Source organism: Pteropus vampyrus, unplaced genomic scaffold (genome assembly GCF_000151845.1).
Source record: "Pteropus vampyrus isolate Shadow unplaced genomic scaffold, Pvam_2.0 Scaffold41, whole genome shotgun sequence".
In the NCBI taxonomy this organism is placed as follows: Eukaryota; Metazoa; Chordata; class Mammalia; order Chiroptera; family Pteropodidae; genus Pteropus; species Pteropus vampyrus.
In genome coordinates this window covers 1,108,845-1,126,957 of record NW_011888822.1, presented here as the reverse complement: position 1 = coordinate 1,126,957, position 18,113 = coordinate 1,108,845, and the positions used below count along the sequence as shown (strand labels likewise).

At 36.9% G+C, this 18,113-nt stretch overlaps 1 protein-coding gene and 1 pseudogene across 11 annotated transcripts in view; both read left to right on the top strand.

Annotated features, from left to right (window-relative positions):
* The window catches only part of FHIT (fragile histidine triad), a 1,380,266-nt gene that overhangs the window by 768,701 nt on the left and 593,452 nt on the right, over positions 1-18,113 (top strand). The gene's annotated exons all lie outside the window — the stretch shown is intronic.
* LOC111738655 lies at positions 4,360-4,478 on the top strand (annotated as a pseudogene).

Here is an 18,113-nt window from a genome sequence, read left to right as displayed (position 1 = left end):
AGACAAAGGCAAATGTTGGCAGAGAACAGGCATATCTTCTCTAGCCAGGACTTTCTCTGTTGCTTTAAACCCATTGTTCTAGGGGCTGATTTGGTGGAAATGAAATACGAAAGGAAAAAGGAGGTAAGATCAAGCTTTACATAGCAACAAAACTAAAAAAAATTGCCCTCAGTTTTGGAAACAATTTCCCTATAAGAAGTTACTGATGCAACTTCAAGAAACAAATGGTACATTAAAAAAGTTGATACAGTACATTTATATGTTGTAACATTTGTGAAATCAGGTCTCATAGCTGATAGCATGTCATAGTTTTTAAGAAGGTATATTTTTTTAAACTACGTAAAGTAATGGTAGGTCTTACTATCGATGTCATCTAAGATTTAGTAAATTACTGTAGTTTGGGATTTTATTGTTTCATTCCTAGTAAAGTATCTGTAGTGGAAGGTAAAGGTGGTGTTACTGTCTTTAAAACAAAGAACTGCTTTCATGGATCTGACAAAAGGAGCAATTTAGTCTCAAACTTGATTTTATAGATCATCTAGGTACCTGCTCTAGTCTACTGTTTTCTAGTCTACAAGCTTTGGTCTCCCTTGCTTGCCTCCCTGAAATCTTAATGATTTATCTTTATGAGCTTGAAAAGGAGAGTTCCCACATGTGTCCATGCCACCACAGATGCTCAGTCCTCATTCTAATCTGAAAACTGTGTGATCGTAGATATTTAACAATATTCTGAACAGGTAAAGAATCATACTTTTGGCCATGTGATTCCCTGACAGTAAGTTGTAGACCAGAATGGTCAATAGTTATTCTGCCATCTTTAATTGATTCGTTAGGGTAACCGGTGTACTTTGTGGCACTCATTGCGAGGCATGCCCAGCCTCAGCAGGAGAGTCCACCATGAGCCATAGTGATGCCTGTCATGAACACAGACTGGATGTTGGGGACGGAAACACCACATTTATGTCATCTCTCTTATACACCCTCAGTCCTTTGTCCATCACCAGTTCTGAGATGAATAATTTAAAATTTACGAAGTAAGTAGGTAAAGGTTAGAACACTCTTGATCTTAAATAAAGCACAATATTTTTAAAAAATCCACCGTAAAGCAATTTACAGTGTTCACATAAAGGAAATGTCCTAATAATATTGTCTTAAATATTATCTAGGATATGCTTCAAAATAATTTCTCAAGTGTTAGTAGAGGTATAAATGATTCATATAACCATCTCTGTACATTTAAAATTTTTTACGTTAAAATCAAATCTCGAAATGGAGACTCTCATACTTTAGTTAATAAAGTTCTTTGAACTGGATGATGGACTGATTTTGATAACAGCTTCCAAAGAGTGTTAGAATGAGGTTTTAATGTGGCTCATTTTTTAATTAGAAGAAATCTTGAAAGATACTTATGAATCTAGCACAATCTTTATTAACTTCACTGAAACAGCCACAGCAAAAATCAACATTTTTTTTATTAATAAGGTTGGGAAAATCTCTAAAGTTAAGCCTTTTGCTATTTCCGTAGTTTCTCCTCACTTTTGTTAATTTTTACCTTTTATAGCCTCATAAACTAGGATAGCTTGAAATAATTTCAAGATTGTAAACATATCACCAAAGATACAGACTTATGGAATTTGTTCTGTTGTGCTGCCATAGGTGGCTTTCTCAGTCTGTTTATGACATGAGGTAAGGCTCTTCAATTAAACTAGGAAGGAAATAGATGCAAAGTACAAATATTTCTATGCATTAGTGGCTTAATGTTTATTCTTCTTAATTGCTATTCATATTGACTTTGTTAAACACATTTCAGTCTGCTTACTTAAGTTTTTATTATTTGTCCCCAAAAACACCTATGTTGAAAACAGTAAAAATGTAAATGCAGTCTAGTGAATAGAGACATGCTAGTAGTTTCCAACAAAATGCCTCCCATAAGTAAAAAAAGAGAAAAACACACTTACTTCACCAAGGACCTTTTTGAAATGATGATTAATTGCTTTTTAAAGGAATTATTCTAGAGATATGCTAAGCTACTCAGCAGTAATTTAAAGTTGGCAACCTGTTAACCGTCTCCCGTCTGGTCCATTGAGGTCAGCCAGCTTCTCTTGGATAACTGTACTCTGAGAGTTTGAAAGCAAAGTGCAAAATGCCATCCTTAAAATTGGAGCTGTCACATTAAATTATGTCACATCTGATGACAGGTCACAAGAGAAAGTGATACATGACTTTATAAACACGAGTCACCAAAAGCACACTCATTGGAATTCTGGTTGTCCACCATTGTTAGGCCAGAAGTTATTTTTTGTCAAAAATTAACAGACTCCAGGGCTTTTAAAGGGGATCTTAAAATAGAAAAGGAAGTTTTTCTATTGTGGACAGTTCTATCTAATGTGGATTAAAATGCGGATGGAGGAAAGAAAGAGAATCACCTATAAATAGTGATAACAGTCTCACTAATTTTAAATTGCAGTCTAGCCCAGCATTAAAAATGAAAATGTTGTTAATTAGGCTACAGAAGGTATTATGACAAATAATGTTGAGAAATTTGGGTTGATATTAGTAACGTATCTGGGGAAGCACAGGGAGGTGACATTTAGAATAATTAATGCTCCACCTTTCTCCACCATATCTTACATATACTTGTTCCAAGTAAAATATGATCCAACAATGGAATTGATGGTTTGAGCTGTAGCTATACAGCTCTTCCTATTCCTTTTTATGGCATGCTGCCTTCTGTAATTTTACCTTAGACTGCTAGGGAATGTGTCCATTTTAATCAGCTTTATGATTAGACAAGTCCTCTGCCCCATCCTTCTGTCCTACCCCAAACCCCTGTTCCCCATACTTACAAAATTGCAGGCAACTTTCAGTATCTCAATAGATAAAAGTAAAAATCTCCTCTTGAAATGTTAGTGTTGGTGTATTAGGTAGCTCACACATAGCAATTTATGCTATTATTCTATAGTGATTTCAGTATATTAAATTACATTTTAAAAGATTGTATAGAAGATATAATTTGTTACAAAAACTAAGATATGCAAAAATAAAACCATTTTCTATAACTTAATTTCTATATCAAATATCCATTCCATCAGGCTGCTGGGAAGAAATGATATTTTAGGGATTCTATTTTCCTTTCTCTTCTGGGTTGTATTCATCTTCTCGGGATAAGGCAGGATCCCTTCTGGTCTCCAATGTCACCTGTCCGCTCTAGCATCCACGAAGACATCCATTGTCCCGCACAGTCCTCTCTGTGCAGTCGTGGCATCACTTTAAACTCACATGTTGTTGGTGTCTGCAGAATGTCTGGATCACAAGGTTTCTGCATGTCCATGACACTCTTTGGGCGCAGGGCTCTTTCTCTTGCTTTCATTCCATGTTGAAGCACCAACAACTTTGGGTGGGAATGTTATATGCATAAAATCCTAAAAGGGGAAGGCCAAAAGAAGAATCATATCCTTCTCATGGGGTTCTCCCTGCGGAAGGAGCGGGGCAGGTTTTGCTTCTACTCTTGGATTTCCTGAAGCCAGCTGAGGTTTCAGCCATCTTCCGTGCTCGGCTAGGGGAGCAGGGAGGTCGGCACCTGTTATCCTCGCTTTCTCTATATACTTTTCCCTCCTTCCAGTCCAAGTTGCCTGGGTGGAGAGAGTCGTGGTTAGGGTTGGAGGAGGAAGAAACCAGTTTCTTGATCATGGAGTTTTCTTGTATTTTTGCTTTTTATTTTTGGTAACCCAATTTATTTCCTCAAGTTCTAGATATTGATACTCATAAACCAGAGACACCTTCCATCTTTGTCACATTCCTTCCCAGAGGACATGAATACACTGTAGTCCAGCTATCCAGATAGGAAGTAAAACAAATGAAGACAGAAGAGTCTGGGGTGTAGGGGTGGGTTGGGGGTGGTGCTTGTGGTGGTGTAACTACTAGTTGATATCGAAAACAAACTTCTTCTGCCTCTCATTTTTTATTTAGAGGATATCAGTCTTGTCTTCATTTGAGAAGACAATATAGCAGAGTTCAACAAATATCAGAGATGGAATCTACTAATACAGGTTTGAATTTAGGCTCTACTGTTTATTCACTCTGGGCATGTAATGTAACTTTTCTGTGCCGAAATTAGCTATAAAATCAGGGTGATGATGAATTACTTGTGAAATTTGAGTGAAGGATCTAAAGTCTGTCATATTAATGACAGAATTTGCTTTAAAAGCCAACAAATATGAGATGACTATCATTACAAGTAATAACAAGTGTTGGAGAGGTTGTGGGGAAAAAGGAACCCTCATACACAGCTAGTGGGAATGCAAATAGATACAACCAGTATGGAAAACAGTATAGAGGTTCCTTAAAAAACTAAGAATTGTCTGCGGCCATGCCATCCTGAACAAGCCCGATCCCGTCTGATCTCGGAAGCTAAGCAGGGTCAGGCCTGGTTAGTACTTGGATGGGAGACCACCTAGGAAGACTGCGTGCTGTAGGTGTAAAAACCAAACAAACAGATAAAACAAAACAAAAAACAACAAACAAACAAAACTAAGAATTGAATTACCATATGATCCAGCAATTTCTATTCTGAATATTTACCCAAAAAAGCTGAAAATATATATCCACAAAGATGTATGCACCCTGATGTTCATAGCAGCATTATTCATGGTGGCCAGGGCACGGAAGCAACCAAAGTGTCCTCCAATAGATGATTGGATGAAGAAGATGTGGTACATAAATACAATGGAGTATTACTCAGCCATAAGAAAATATGAAGTGCTGCCTTTTGTGACAACATGGATGGATCTTGAGTAATCATGCCAAATGAAATAAGTCAGATGGAAAAAGTTGAAAACCATATGATATCACTCATGTGGAATATAAAACTGAAAGCAACAAACATGACAAGCAGACTCATGGGCACAGACAGTGAATTAGTGGTTAGCAGAGGGAAAGAGGGAAGGGGAGAAGGGGGAAGGTAGGTGGGGGTAAAAGGGGTCAAATATTTGGTGACCAAAGGAAATCTAACTCTAGGTGGTGAACACACAATGCAATATATGTATTACTATTGAATGATACACTTGAAACTTATTTGATTTTGTTAATGCCAACCCCAATACTTTTTAATTAAAAAAAAAATCAACTTAAAAAATAAACACAAGCCAACAAATGTGAGCTTATTTCCAATTTTCTATCAAATCTATTCTTCATTTATAATTATTCTCTATAATTTTCAACTTTTACTGCCCTCAGGCAATATTTTATCTCCTTTGAATCTCAGTTAAATTTTTGATTTCTCATTCAAAGCCAAAATCTTGTCAGTCTCAAAGTTCTTCTGTGTTCCATGTTAATTTTAACTATTTGTGTTTAGTTTGAGGGAAGAGGGCAACTCAGAATTTTATAGGATTATGTAAAGCATCTTGCTGTTTATCAGAAGAAAAGGATACTCTGTCTATTTAAAGAATAAAAAAGGCTTCACAATAATGAGAATGCACTTAATACCATGAAACTATACACTTAAAAATGGTTAAAATGATAAATTTGGTGCTATGTATATTTTACCATAATAAAAAATTTAAAAAAAAAAAAAAAAAACCAGCACGGAGTACCCAAACATAAGATGTTCATAAAATGAGACTCTCAGGCACTCTATTCTACCTACCAGATTAGAATGCCTTTACAATCATGCCAGTGATCAGATCTCTGCTATGCAAAGAGCTGTCTCTGCCCTTTAACTTTTGCTCATGCGATTGTTCTTTCAATGACTGCAGACAGGGCACCAACCCAGGTATTCTGAGCCATTTCCTTGGCAGCTCGACACATAGCCTTTGCCTACCTCTCACTAAAATATCCGTGGAGATACAGAAAGAAAGAATGATTATCACAACACCCATAACGAAGATAGAAGTCATCCTAATTCTAGAATTTGGGAAAGAATGATACTGTTTATAAAGCAAAAAGAACTGGCTGGAGACATCTTTTCAGACACAAGCACACAACATTTCCTACTTTCAATCTATGAAAAAGATGTCTTGAGAAAAAGGTCGAGGTGGTGGGAAGGGTAAGGGGGTGCGGTGTGGGGAATGGAATGGAGTAGAAATATATGACTTGTTACTTTCAAGGCATAGATCCTTAACACAGAGATTTATACAAGCACTTATGATTTGTGATAGCAAGTGTTTTTCACCCTGGTGCCCTTGTCTCTATGTGGACTAGATTCTTCAGGCTTCTGGAGAGTTCACATATCTGTGGGTTTAAAATACAGTGCTATAATTGAACAGATTTTAATGTCACCATTTTAAAATTATACGGCTTATTTGATCCTTTAAACTAAAATTACAATAAATTCAGCATATTATTGCCCCCAAAAAGGCTTAATATAGGTTTACTAGTATGAACACAAGTTCCATGTGGATATACTCAACTCAGAACAGTAAAACTCCATGGAGTCAAACAAATATTCTCTTTCAACAATCGAGTAATTATCCTGCAGTTTATCATCTTGCATATTTTGATATTTTGCTTAAAATATTTTTATTTCAGTTGTATGCATTTTATCTTTCTAATTAGATAATTAACTATTCGATGGTAATGTCTGTCCTTGGTTTATATCTCTCAAGAGCAGCAAATAGAGTCTTTTGGATCTAAAGGGCAAGAATTGACAGAGGTGCCGCGGTGGATTACCAATGTGTCATTGGCATACGAACAAAGACTGGAGGCAGCACACCACTTATTTGCTAGTTCTAGTTGTAGAAACACAGTCCATGTTTATTGATTATGGAGTACCGAGAAAGAAAATCTAATTATTTTTTGAACCTCTATATTCATATAAATATGCAACTTCGGTTTTAGGTATCTCTTCTCACTTGGAATTTATTTTATAGAATTTTTAGTAATGATTTAAAATTACTTAAGAATATTGGATTAAAATATAACAATTATATAAGTGTTCCTGTAATAAAATCTTTGTTGGCTTAATTGATAATGTAGGAACAACTGAGTTTAGAGAACAAAAGTAAAAAAAAAAAAAGATTATATACCTCTCAAAAAATTTTGAAACCGAAGAATCTGTGCCAGAGCATAAATTGACATGTTTGCGTTTAAAATCAAACTATAGGTGTCAAAACCCATCTGTTCAGTCAGAACTTCTAGTGAGTGATTGGCAACTTTCAGAATCTCCTTTTTTTGGAAAAAAGAGGGATCCTAAACTTTTTTTAAGTCTGCAATAGTTCAGTGAAACTTTAAGAATGAACTTGAATAACAACGAGGTGAGAACATAGCCCACCGTGTTGTCTATAGATAATTTACACATGGTGCCTGAGAATAAAAGAGCTTGAGTCAGTTTCTTTGAGCACATCTGCTCCTAAGCACAGTGTAGTTAATTTCAGTCACTGGTGTTTTGATTCACAGCTGTTATGAAGTAGGGATTCCACTTTTGTCATGTCGGCTACAAATATTTCTTTCTAGCAGATGGGGTTCTTCTTTTTGAGGAAGGAAATAAAATCAAGAGGGTAAATGAGAATAAGTAAGGAGCTTGGGTAAACTGAAGAACTGGAGTCCCTCTGACATGTACTTGAGGTGTTGAGAGCTGATTGTCAACAGGAAGGCTGTGTGTGCTGAGCAACTGTGAGTGTGGAATTCTAAAAAACTAATGCTGTCTGCTAAGTTAATATTCTTATTTTCCTTGGGTGCATTAGATGAGAATTGGAAGTACGAACATTAGCATTAGACGTTTTCCTTCATTTTAGGATATGGATAAGAAATATAGCACATTGGCTCAAAATTGAATCACTCTTCATTTAACAAATGCTGAAGAGTTTAGGGGAGCTGAGCTATTTTTGGATCCTAAGATTCAAATCCAGAAAGAAAAAAAGAAAGAAAAGTTGATATCCAAACAAATATTTGAAGATCAAAAATCACTCATTTTATATATATGCATATGCATATGCATATGCACGTACATATTTGCTTATGCATAATAGAAATATATAAGTTTATGTATTTACACATACATAACAGAAATAGCAAATGTAAAGATTGATAAGTGTCATCTGCCATAGACATGGGGAGTAGGACATGTGGTCCATAATTCCTTTGTAAGCTATATGCCAGATGGCATCTTCTGTTCTTTTGTTGGTCACCTCTTCTCACATGGAGCCTGGAAAGGAGGCATTATTATCTCTCCTTCAAAGTTAAGGAAACTGAGGTCACACAGCTTTTAACTAGTGTGCCCAGGTTTGAGGCCGGCCCATCTAGCTCTCAAAGCCACATGCTCTTTCCACTCCCCCAGGCCCTCTCGCATTCTGAAGGAAGGCTGACTTTGCAGTTGCTGCATTATATACCAGTTGGTAATTTATATGCTCTAATAAATAAATACACTGTTCAATTCCCATGACAGTGCCACCATTATATGTCATGGTTTTCTGCATCCACTTGAGCTCTTCAGATATGTCATATTGTGCAGAAACCAGCCTGTGCCCTATCTTCCTTGAGCACCATCTAATGAGTCTAGTAACAGGAAATTTTTGCCATCTTTTCTGAACTTTATTTGGAACACAGTGCGTGTTGAAGGAGTTTTCCTTCAATTCCAGGTACAAGAAATAATCTGGTGTATATACTTTGGAGGTTAAACTATTGAATTTTTAAAATATTTTGGTGATTTGTAGAGACAGTACGATAGAGTTTTTTGTAGTGCAGCCTGTTGTGGAAAATCAAGCACATATGGTCTGTCATATACTGTTACAATGTTAGGCAAGACTCCAGGGTAGTAGCGATTAATAGGAAAGCTATACCCTTGAAGTGGAATGTGATGGAATTTGGGCAGTTTCCTATGATTAATCTTATTGATGCAGAACATATTTATTTTTCTGTTTGCAGAAGCCTTCTCTACAAAACTTATTCTATCTTGCCTCCTGCTACATCTCGGGTATGACATTTTTCTCGAAGTCTCTATGGAAATAGGAAACCTAACTTTGTTTTGGAAGTTTTTTTTTTTTTTCTTTTTTAACAAATGGCAAATTGGGTAGATGTTTTCAAACTGTTGGAAATGCTCAGACTTGACAGTAGTGTGTAATTACGTATTTTGGGGTATACTTCAGTGTCCTTACAGAGAGTTCACAGAGTTTGATTGTTCCCAGTGGCCAGGAATGCAAACTTCTGTATGGGGTCCTCAGACATTTCAGCCCCTCGTGTTCTCTCCTTGTTCCAGTGTTCCTGCTATCTCTGGACTCTTTAGAAATGCTGAGTGACCCCGTATTTTGTGTGGTGTTTCCACAAAACTCTTAGTGTGTCTGTCTTATTTCATTGCTCTCTTTCAGTATCATAACCCAGGGTTTTTAAAAAAACACTGTGCTGGGAATGTGTTTAGTTTAGCGTTAGTAGCTTGTGCATCATGAAAACAAACCTTGGGGGTTATGGGCGGTTTGTGGTATTTTTGCCATAGTTTTGTAGCATTGTCATTTAGATTATACTTATGCGTATTCAGTATGACAAAATGTGATATGCATTTTTAAAATTAATAATTAGCAGCAGAGGCATAATGGTTGCATTCGTTAAGCATTTAGTCAGAAATTGCATGCACCAAGAATTATCGAGGCATTATGTCAATTAGGTTTCGCAGATATGGAGTTTGAGGTGGCATGCATGCTCACATAACTATAAAGTAGTGAAGCCACAGGAAAAAAAAAAAAGAAAAAAAAAAACCTTTTGGATTCCCAAGGCAGGCTTTTAACCATTATTTTACTATTTTAACTCTCTGGTATTGCTTCATCTCAGTAGGTGAGAGAAAATAGAAAATGTGTATATTGTAATTTTTCCTACAATTTGAAAAAAAAAAAATTCTGTATAGCACCATAATTTATCACATTAAAAGGAAAACCAATGTCTCTATTGAGAACTTAGCCCAAGAAGAAATGTTGCTGAGCCTAGCTTTCCCTTGTGAAAAAGCAACACCATAATTCATCAGTGGCCGAATTTTGCCTGAGTTTTAATCTGTGTTTGGCCATGGCGAGTATCAAACCAGTATATATAAGTGAAATTTCTGTCCACTTACTTTACTTTCTGTCTACATCTTTAAGCATAACTCTTGAGCTTGCCAAATGAGCAATGAAAAGTTCCTTTGGTTTGACATAATGTAACCGCAATGATGTGATTTATTGTTTTAAAGCAGTCCCTTAGTTTGTATTACAGTCACATGATTTCTCTACCCTAGTCCTCTCTTTTCTAAAGTTTTCCAGATTGCTAACTTATTGCATGTTATCTCACTCTGCTGCCTTGGAGAACTTTCTGTAATAACAAAAATGTTCTACACTGTCCTGTATGGTAGCCACCAGCCGCATATGGTTATTGAACACTGGAAATGTAGTTATCGAGACTCAGGAAGTGACTTTCTAATTTTAGTTCATTTAAATTTAAGTAGCCGCATGTGGCTTTTGGCTTCCATTTTTGACAGCACAGATCTAATTAGGTTTTGACAAGCGAGGTGGTTCTTGACTACAAAATGTGATAAATGGGCTCTTGAAATTTGTGGAAGAATGTCAAGCTATTGTCAAGTGTCAGAGAACAAAGACCATGTTTTTAATAGTTGACTTTCAACCAGTTTTTTTTTCCATAGTCCTTCAAAAGACCTCTATCTTCTGATCTCCTTTGTAACCGAGGAAGAGCAGAAGTGGCACTCATCTGTTTGGGTTTCCTTTTGGTCAGTTTTGTACAGGTCTTGAATAATCCAAATCAGCACAATCTGTGCGCTTTGTATTTGCCATATTAAAAGGGAAATGGCGAAGTAATTGGCTGGGAAGCAGCTCCTGCTTGGTTCAGATTTTCAGAGTACATATGAATGCACAGCTTGCTGTTGATGTAAAGCATGTGGGGAGAACTTATGGAGAATTATTTTTCTCTCGTGATTGAATACTAGTACTTGGTGGTATGTGGAAAAACAGTCTCTTGCTTGTACGGGCAAACAGCTGTTGTTATATAAAAAATAATCATGTTAGAATGTACATATTTTTCATGTTTTCTGTTAGATCTGCCAGAATATGTTCTGTGTTAAAATGTATATGTTTCGTCTGGAAAAAAAAAAAAAGTAATTGGTAATTTAGCATTTTTTTAAAAAAGTTCTTAGCCAGAAATGGGAGCATATCATCTTTTTTATTTTCACCCTCTCTTCACTACTGCTCAATAGAAATAAAATACAAGCCACAAATGTGATTTTTTAATTCTCTAGTAGTCACATGAAAAAGAGTAAAAAGAAGTAGGTTAATTAATTTTAATATAGTTTATTCAACCCAATATATCTGAAATATTTAAATATGTAATCTCTATAAAAATTAATGAGATATTTTGTATTCTTATTTTTGATGAGTCTTTGAAAACCAGTTTGTATTTTACACTTATAGCACATGATATGAACTAGCCACATATCACTTGCTCAATAATGACATGTGGCTAGTGGCTTTCTTATTGGACAGCACAACTCGAGATTCTTATTTGGGGCATACGTAATGAACCACCTTTGAAATTATGAAGGTAGTTTGCCAAAACGTAAACGAGGAATTATCAAATACCCAGCAGAGATCATTAGTTCATCTACTATATTGCTTGTCATCAACCCAGTTGTCAAGAGGGAAGACGAAGGTGGCATAATATGGGATCATTTGTAAAAATATACTTATGGTTTAAAATTTCACTAGATACTTTTGATGCATCAACGTTTTCTTGCTCAAATTGTGACAACCTAATATATTTTTAATTCTAAGTGTGCGGAAATTTTGTCATTTTGTCTCTATTTCAACACATGAGCCATAACATTGACAATTTTCTTATGAACTCCTTTCTTATAAACTTTACAAATCAGAGATTATCTTGTAGGTATAACTCAATCATTTGTTTTATTAGAACAAAATATTTCTGTACCATTAAACTTCAACTAGTACTTTAGTCTTTTTAGTACAATTTTATTATTTTACAATTCTATAAATGAAATCCAACTTTTAAAATATGCATATTTTGCATGGGTATGTTGTATAGGGACATTTTTAATTACTGTTAGAAAAAGTATTAAAAAAAGAATATTCTGTTTTGGACATATTGTAACTGCACAATTACTTGAAATCAGAAAGAAAAACAGGCTGTATCTATGTTACCACAAATAGTCAATTGGCTTAATAACCTTTTTTTTTTTTTTTTATAAATAGAACACTTGAGATATGGAAATTGTAGCTGAAACTCACTGGCTGTTTTGGAGTGATGTAAACATCTTTATATAAAGCAGAATTTTTAGATTCTATTGCATTATGAGATATTTGAGTTCTGAATCTGCTGCTTTTAAAATCTCTCTGAGCTTAATTTTCCTTGAATGTAAATAATATAACCTGGCAGTGTTGGAATTCAGTAACTATTGGTGAGATGGATGGATGCAATGGGGGCCACTGAGTGTAGACTGTTATAAACACTATTGTATGCTCTCTGTGTGAGCATCATTGCTACAAAGTATATACAGAAAATATATGTATTAGCAAGTTATATAAATAAAGATACATATATTTAGCAAGTATATAATACTATAAGGATTAAATATATATATTACATTTATTATATATTTTAAAAATCTCCTATAATTTGGAAAATTTTTGTAACAAGAAACTTTTAATAGTTAAGTGGTTTGAAATAAAAGAATCAAATTTCAAATATGCCTTTTAGGATACAATATCTTAGCTATTTCAGCATGATTCTTTGTCTAATGTGAAGTTTGTAGAACAAACCAACTGAATTTACCTCTTGCACTCCATTAGAAGCAAGGGATCTGTGCCTTCATTAGAAAAGAGCTGAATGGATTCATATCTCAAATGTTAGCTCTGTTTCCCCCCTTGACTCATAGGACAGCAAGAATACAATTAAATTGATTTTAAATCATATTTTGCATTATGTATTGATTAGATACAAGTGGTCTGAAGTGAATGCCACATTGTTCAGCTCCAAAAAGCATCTGAATCGGATAACAGAAGCAATATGAGCTTTCATTTCTGTTAAGTAATTCAGTCGATGTTAGAAGTCATGAAAGTGAGATACATGTGGCCAGTAAATGGCTCTCAAACCTTATTATTGAAATGCAGCCTTCAATTCAGTTTATTAGCTTCTTCGTTATTCTCATTTATATTTTATTACCTTGGAATACAGTCATAGGATCCTGGAAATGGAGCTTTCCTTGAATAAATCGTTCCTAAAGTTTTTGAAGTCTTTTGTTCAGTGATGTCTAGGTGCAGACACAGTGTCCGCCCAGCCCAGTTCTGAGATAAGGGAGGGAAAAATGTTTCTCTGAGTTGGGTATGAGAGCATCTCTATGTCTCTAACTTTATTTCTGTCATCTTTGTTTCTGGGGAGCAAATTCCTGGTTGCCTTAGAGGTGGAGAGAGTTGAGGGAGGAAGAAGGGAAGAAGCTGGATATCTGAAGCCTTGTGCGGTGGGTCCTTGAATAATGCCGTCCCGTTGTAATATGGATGCGGAAAAAAAAAAAAAAAGATTCCCGAACGAGGCCACTCTGTTGTGGCGTTTGCCTGTTCTCCTGTGTCAGTGTGCGTTTTCTCCAGGTATTCCAATTTTGTCCCATGTGAGGTCCAGTCACCCGCAACCCAGGTGGGAATAAGCAGGTTGGAAAATAATCATCTTCCTTGTTTTTACTCATCTTTCTTAAAATTTATATGTAGCTCACATTTATTTCAGTGTTTAATATTAGAAGTGTTTGGGGTCTTTACTTAGAAATGTGGTGATGTTTTTGTGACCAGAAATATGACTTAGGAATGTAACTCTTGTTGACATCAGTTAACCTATGGTGAAATTGGTTTTGTTATAAGCAATTTTGCTTAAAGTTGCAGTTTTCAAGAACCTACCTGTGATGTTAAATGAGGATTTAACTGGACAGGAAAGAAAGGAGGTGAATATCTTTTGTAGGGGAAAAAATCACGAATTTAATATACCTAACAACTCTAACTTTTCTTCTCTGTACACAAAGGCCATAATTTGTGTAACACATAGGTTACACCTTTTGCAAAACTTCTAGCCCATTGGGACCTTGAACAGTGGAAAAGTGCGTGGGGGAAAGAAAGAGGGTGAAATAGCTATAATTAAAGGTTCACTGCACTCCCGTGGCAGATTAATCACAGCCAGATGAAGAGGCACGCATCACTAAAAATGCAAAATAAATCCAGCTAAACAGATTTCGCCTGCAATAGGCACTTAGAAGATAATGTGTAAAGTGTCAGCAAAGGTACAAACAAGAAGGGCATCTGGATCCACCCATGGAAAGAAGGGGAGACAAGTCAGGACAAACCTCTGAGAGGTGCAGGACAAGTAGGAGCTAACTGGGCCAATGAGTATGAAAAGGCATGGCATTCCCAGCAGAATGAATGAACAGCACGTGCAAAGGCCTAAAGGTAAGGGTATTTTGTGAAATCCAGTGTGGCTAGAACACAGTACAGGTGAGGAGAGGAGTAGCAAGCAATAGGTGAGTGGGGCAGGTAAGCAGGACTTAGATCAGGCAGGGCCTTTAAATCCATGCTAAGGCGTTCAGAGGTACCGGTGACAGTAGGAAGACTTGGAAGAGTTTTTAATAAGGAGAGGTTCGGTCATGTTTATACAGTAAAGCTTAGGTCTGGCAACCTTTCAGAGAACTATGGGACGTGAGCAAGACTCGGGGTTGAAGCTTCTCCTTTAAAATACCGTATTGGCCTTCTGTTTTGCAAGGCACTTTGGGACTGTGATATTCCTTTAGGTAAAAGCCATATATAGTCTACTCCTGGCATTAGGTGACAAGATGTAATTGTAACAGCTTAGCAGACAACGAAACTGAGATTGATGCATTTGCAATCTTGTTTCTGTAAAGAACAGGGCAGCAAAATAACCTTGTACATACATCTTTTAGTTACTTATCCAGTTATTTCCTTAGGATAAATTCCTAAAAATAGGTTTGATGTTTTAAGGCTTTTGATGCATATGGTCCCAGAACAATTTGGATGCCTGCAATCATGGCAGATAAATAGGTGCTGAGTTTTATGGCAATGCTGAAAGCACAGGTATAGAAATGTAGTGTGCAGTGAGCAGTCATGCCTGGATAGGCACACAGGCCTAATTTTTTCTCTTTGGACTTTTTTGTACCACTGGTTCTCTTCCCTGGTTGCAGTAAGACTTGATTGGATGAGTACCTAAGACTGACGGGGTGTTTGTCTATAATGACAAGTGCTTGACTGTAGCAGCAAATGATGAGCGGCCCTAGGGAGACATCACCACCCACTTGAGAGAGATCCATGAAGGGTTTATGACCTGTTTGAATCCTGATCGAGCATCACTGTCTTGACCCTCGGGGAACCAATTGTCTGGAATACTTGCTCTGTCAGTCTGAGCGATGTGCTTAGAATCCTTCGAAAACCTGGGAGTCTGATTGTAAAACACAGTCAATTTTCAAGACCTAAAGATTCGAAATATTTGATTGCACATTCCACAGCCGTATTCACTAAATATATTGATGAGATCATTACATCTAATATGTTAACTTATCACATTCAGCTATAAACTTTTATCTGAAATTACAAGGCAAGGAAGTTTTAATTTTGATTATACCAAAATTATCAAATAGTTTTGTCTTTCCTTTTTGGCCCTTGTCTGCAGTAGAGATGTTTACTTAACATATATGATGAAAATAATTTTCAAGACTTATCAAAATGTAAACACATACCATATTCACTAGTAGCTGCAAAGTGTGTGTCTAATGCTCTTGAATTTCAACTGTGAGTGAAGGAATGGAGGGTGTCAGAGGAGGTAAAGCATAGAAAGGACAGAAAAAATTGCAAGTGAATTTAGCTGGCCAGCTTTGTTCCCACTGCCCCACTTTGCTTGGACATCCCCTTGAGGAAAGGCAGGATTGCAGATGGAATAGCTGCATGGTCTCAAGGTTCTGTACTTTCTGCTCTTAATTACTCAACAACCCCCATCCCCAAGTCCTAACTCATCTGCCTGCGCTGAGCATCTGGGCTAGGATCATCACTGCAGGTTAAGGTAGAGCACTGTTACGATTAGCAGAGGCATTGCCTGGTGATCTACATTCTCTGTTTGCTTTTCTGTTTGCTCATGAAATAGTCTTGTTAAAATACTGTAGTAGTAGTGTGGATCACAGTGGCCTCTGGTGAGGAACAAAGTATTTTGTTTTTGCGTGCAAGGAGGCTGCTTTTGGCTGTTTTTAAAAGCTAATGACTAGAACTCTCAGCTAGACAACGGTGGCCACAAAAGCTTCATTAAATGTTAAAATGGTTAGCTAAACTAAAAAAAAGAAAGTAGGAAAACTGTGTGAGTGCTGGAAACATCAATATTGCTCATTGAACAGTCTATTCTTCTAATTTGAAAAGAACAGCTATTTGTCATGGTTCTCGTCCTTGAGCTGGCAGTTGCCTAATTAAATGCATATGAAATTCAAAAGGCTTTACTAAGGGACAGTAATTTTCCTTGGTTGTTTTTAAAGTTGCTGGAACGAAAGAATTACGTTGAGCAGATAATGGATGGATTCTTCCGTTATACACTGCGGTCCTGAATCGACTAATCATGCCATGGTTATTCATCAATGTGTTACCTTAAAATTTAAAATCAAGACACCATTTTCATTTATTGCTGACTCTATGAGTTCTGTTGGTTCCAAGTTTTGAAGACTGTAACCTGGGTGGGGAAGTTTCCCCTAGAAAAGACTGATGCATAAATCAAGACAAAGTTTTGGCTAAGGATGGGTTATTGGGCACGTGTGGGGAACATCCCTCCCGATCGTTGGTCTTTTTTGTAATTGTTGTAGAGAGTGTGGAATCTTCATATCTGTACTCAGCCAGGATGATTTTATTTTGATCGTAGTTGATCAGTGTGTTGGTTACTCCGCCACTCTCACCCACAGCCCTGTCTCTGTTCCTTCTGCCTTACTCCGTGTCCAGTCTCTGCCCCTTTCTGTCCTGTGGTCTGCATTGGCCAGGCTCCCTTACAGATTGAATCCGGGATTAACTAAAGTTAGGCAAGAAATCGGATTGGAACACAAAAGAGTTAGGGTTCTCTTTCCTGCTCCTCCCCTGATTGAACATTGCAGTGGGCACTGACTCCCTCCCCGCGCAGTTGTCCTTCCTCCATACTCCAGCCCTTACTGGGCTCTGGTGTCACCATAGCCTCCCCTTGCCCTTTGAGGCCTAGGGATGCCGTGGCTTCCTGTTGTTGCTACTCTCCAAGCGCCCCCCACCTCCCTGTTGGTTCCTTTCCCTGCCTGCCCCTCTGTTCTTAATCCTTTTGTTATAGTCTTTTTTAGCACCATCTGAGTTGGATTCTGTTTCCTCTGGGAACCAAAAACAATAGTGGTAGTGATTCAGTCACAACTTAGTAGTGGGTCTCAAACTTGAATGTGTTTAAAAAATGCATATTCTTGGGTTCTAACCTTTGGGAGAATCCTTCAGCAAACCTGAAGTGAGCCAAGAATCTGCCTTTTACAGAAGCTCCCAGGTGATAATAATATGTTGAGGAGCTCTGGCCTCTGAAGAAGTTAGTATATATGGATTGAATCCTTGATATTTCCCCCTACACATGTGTATAAATGTCCTCATTGGAACAGGAGCAAATTACTTCTCTTTGCTCTGCTTTCTCCATTGACATACGTTAGATGCAAACAGGATGTTCTCATCCATAATGAAACTTAGACAGACTTCAACGGGTACCTGATTTTCCTTTAGCAGAGACAATCCCCAGTCATTCAGGAAAAAACTATACATTTTACTCACCCATTCTGCTTTTAATATCAATACCTGCTACCTCAAAGCAACTGGTAGTAGTTATGTTTTGCAAGAGTCTGCTTTAATCTGTGTGGTAAACAGGAGAGATGGCTGGTTTGAGGATATCACATTCATTTATTCACTTACCTAAATATTTTTGTAGCACTTACCATATGTAAGGTATGGTCTGGATCAGAGTTGGCAAACTGCTGCCCTGGGCCAAATCTGGTCCCCCGGCTATTTTTGAAAAGAAAGATTTATTGAAACACAACCATGCCCATACATTTATATATTGTCTATGGCTATTTTTGCCCTACAATGGCAAAATTAAGTAATTCGATAGAAACTGTATGA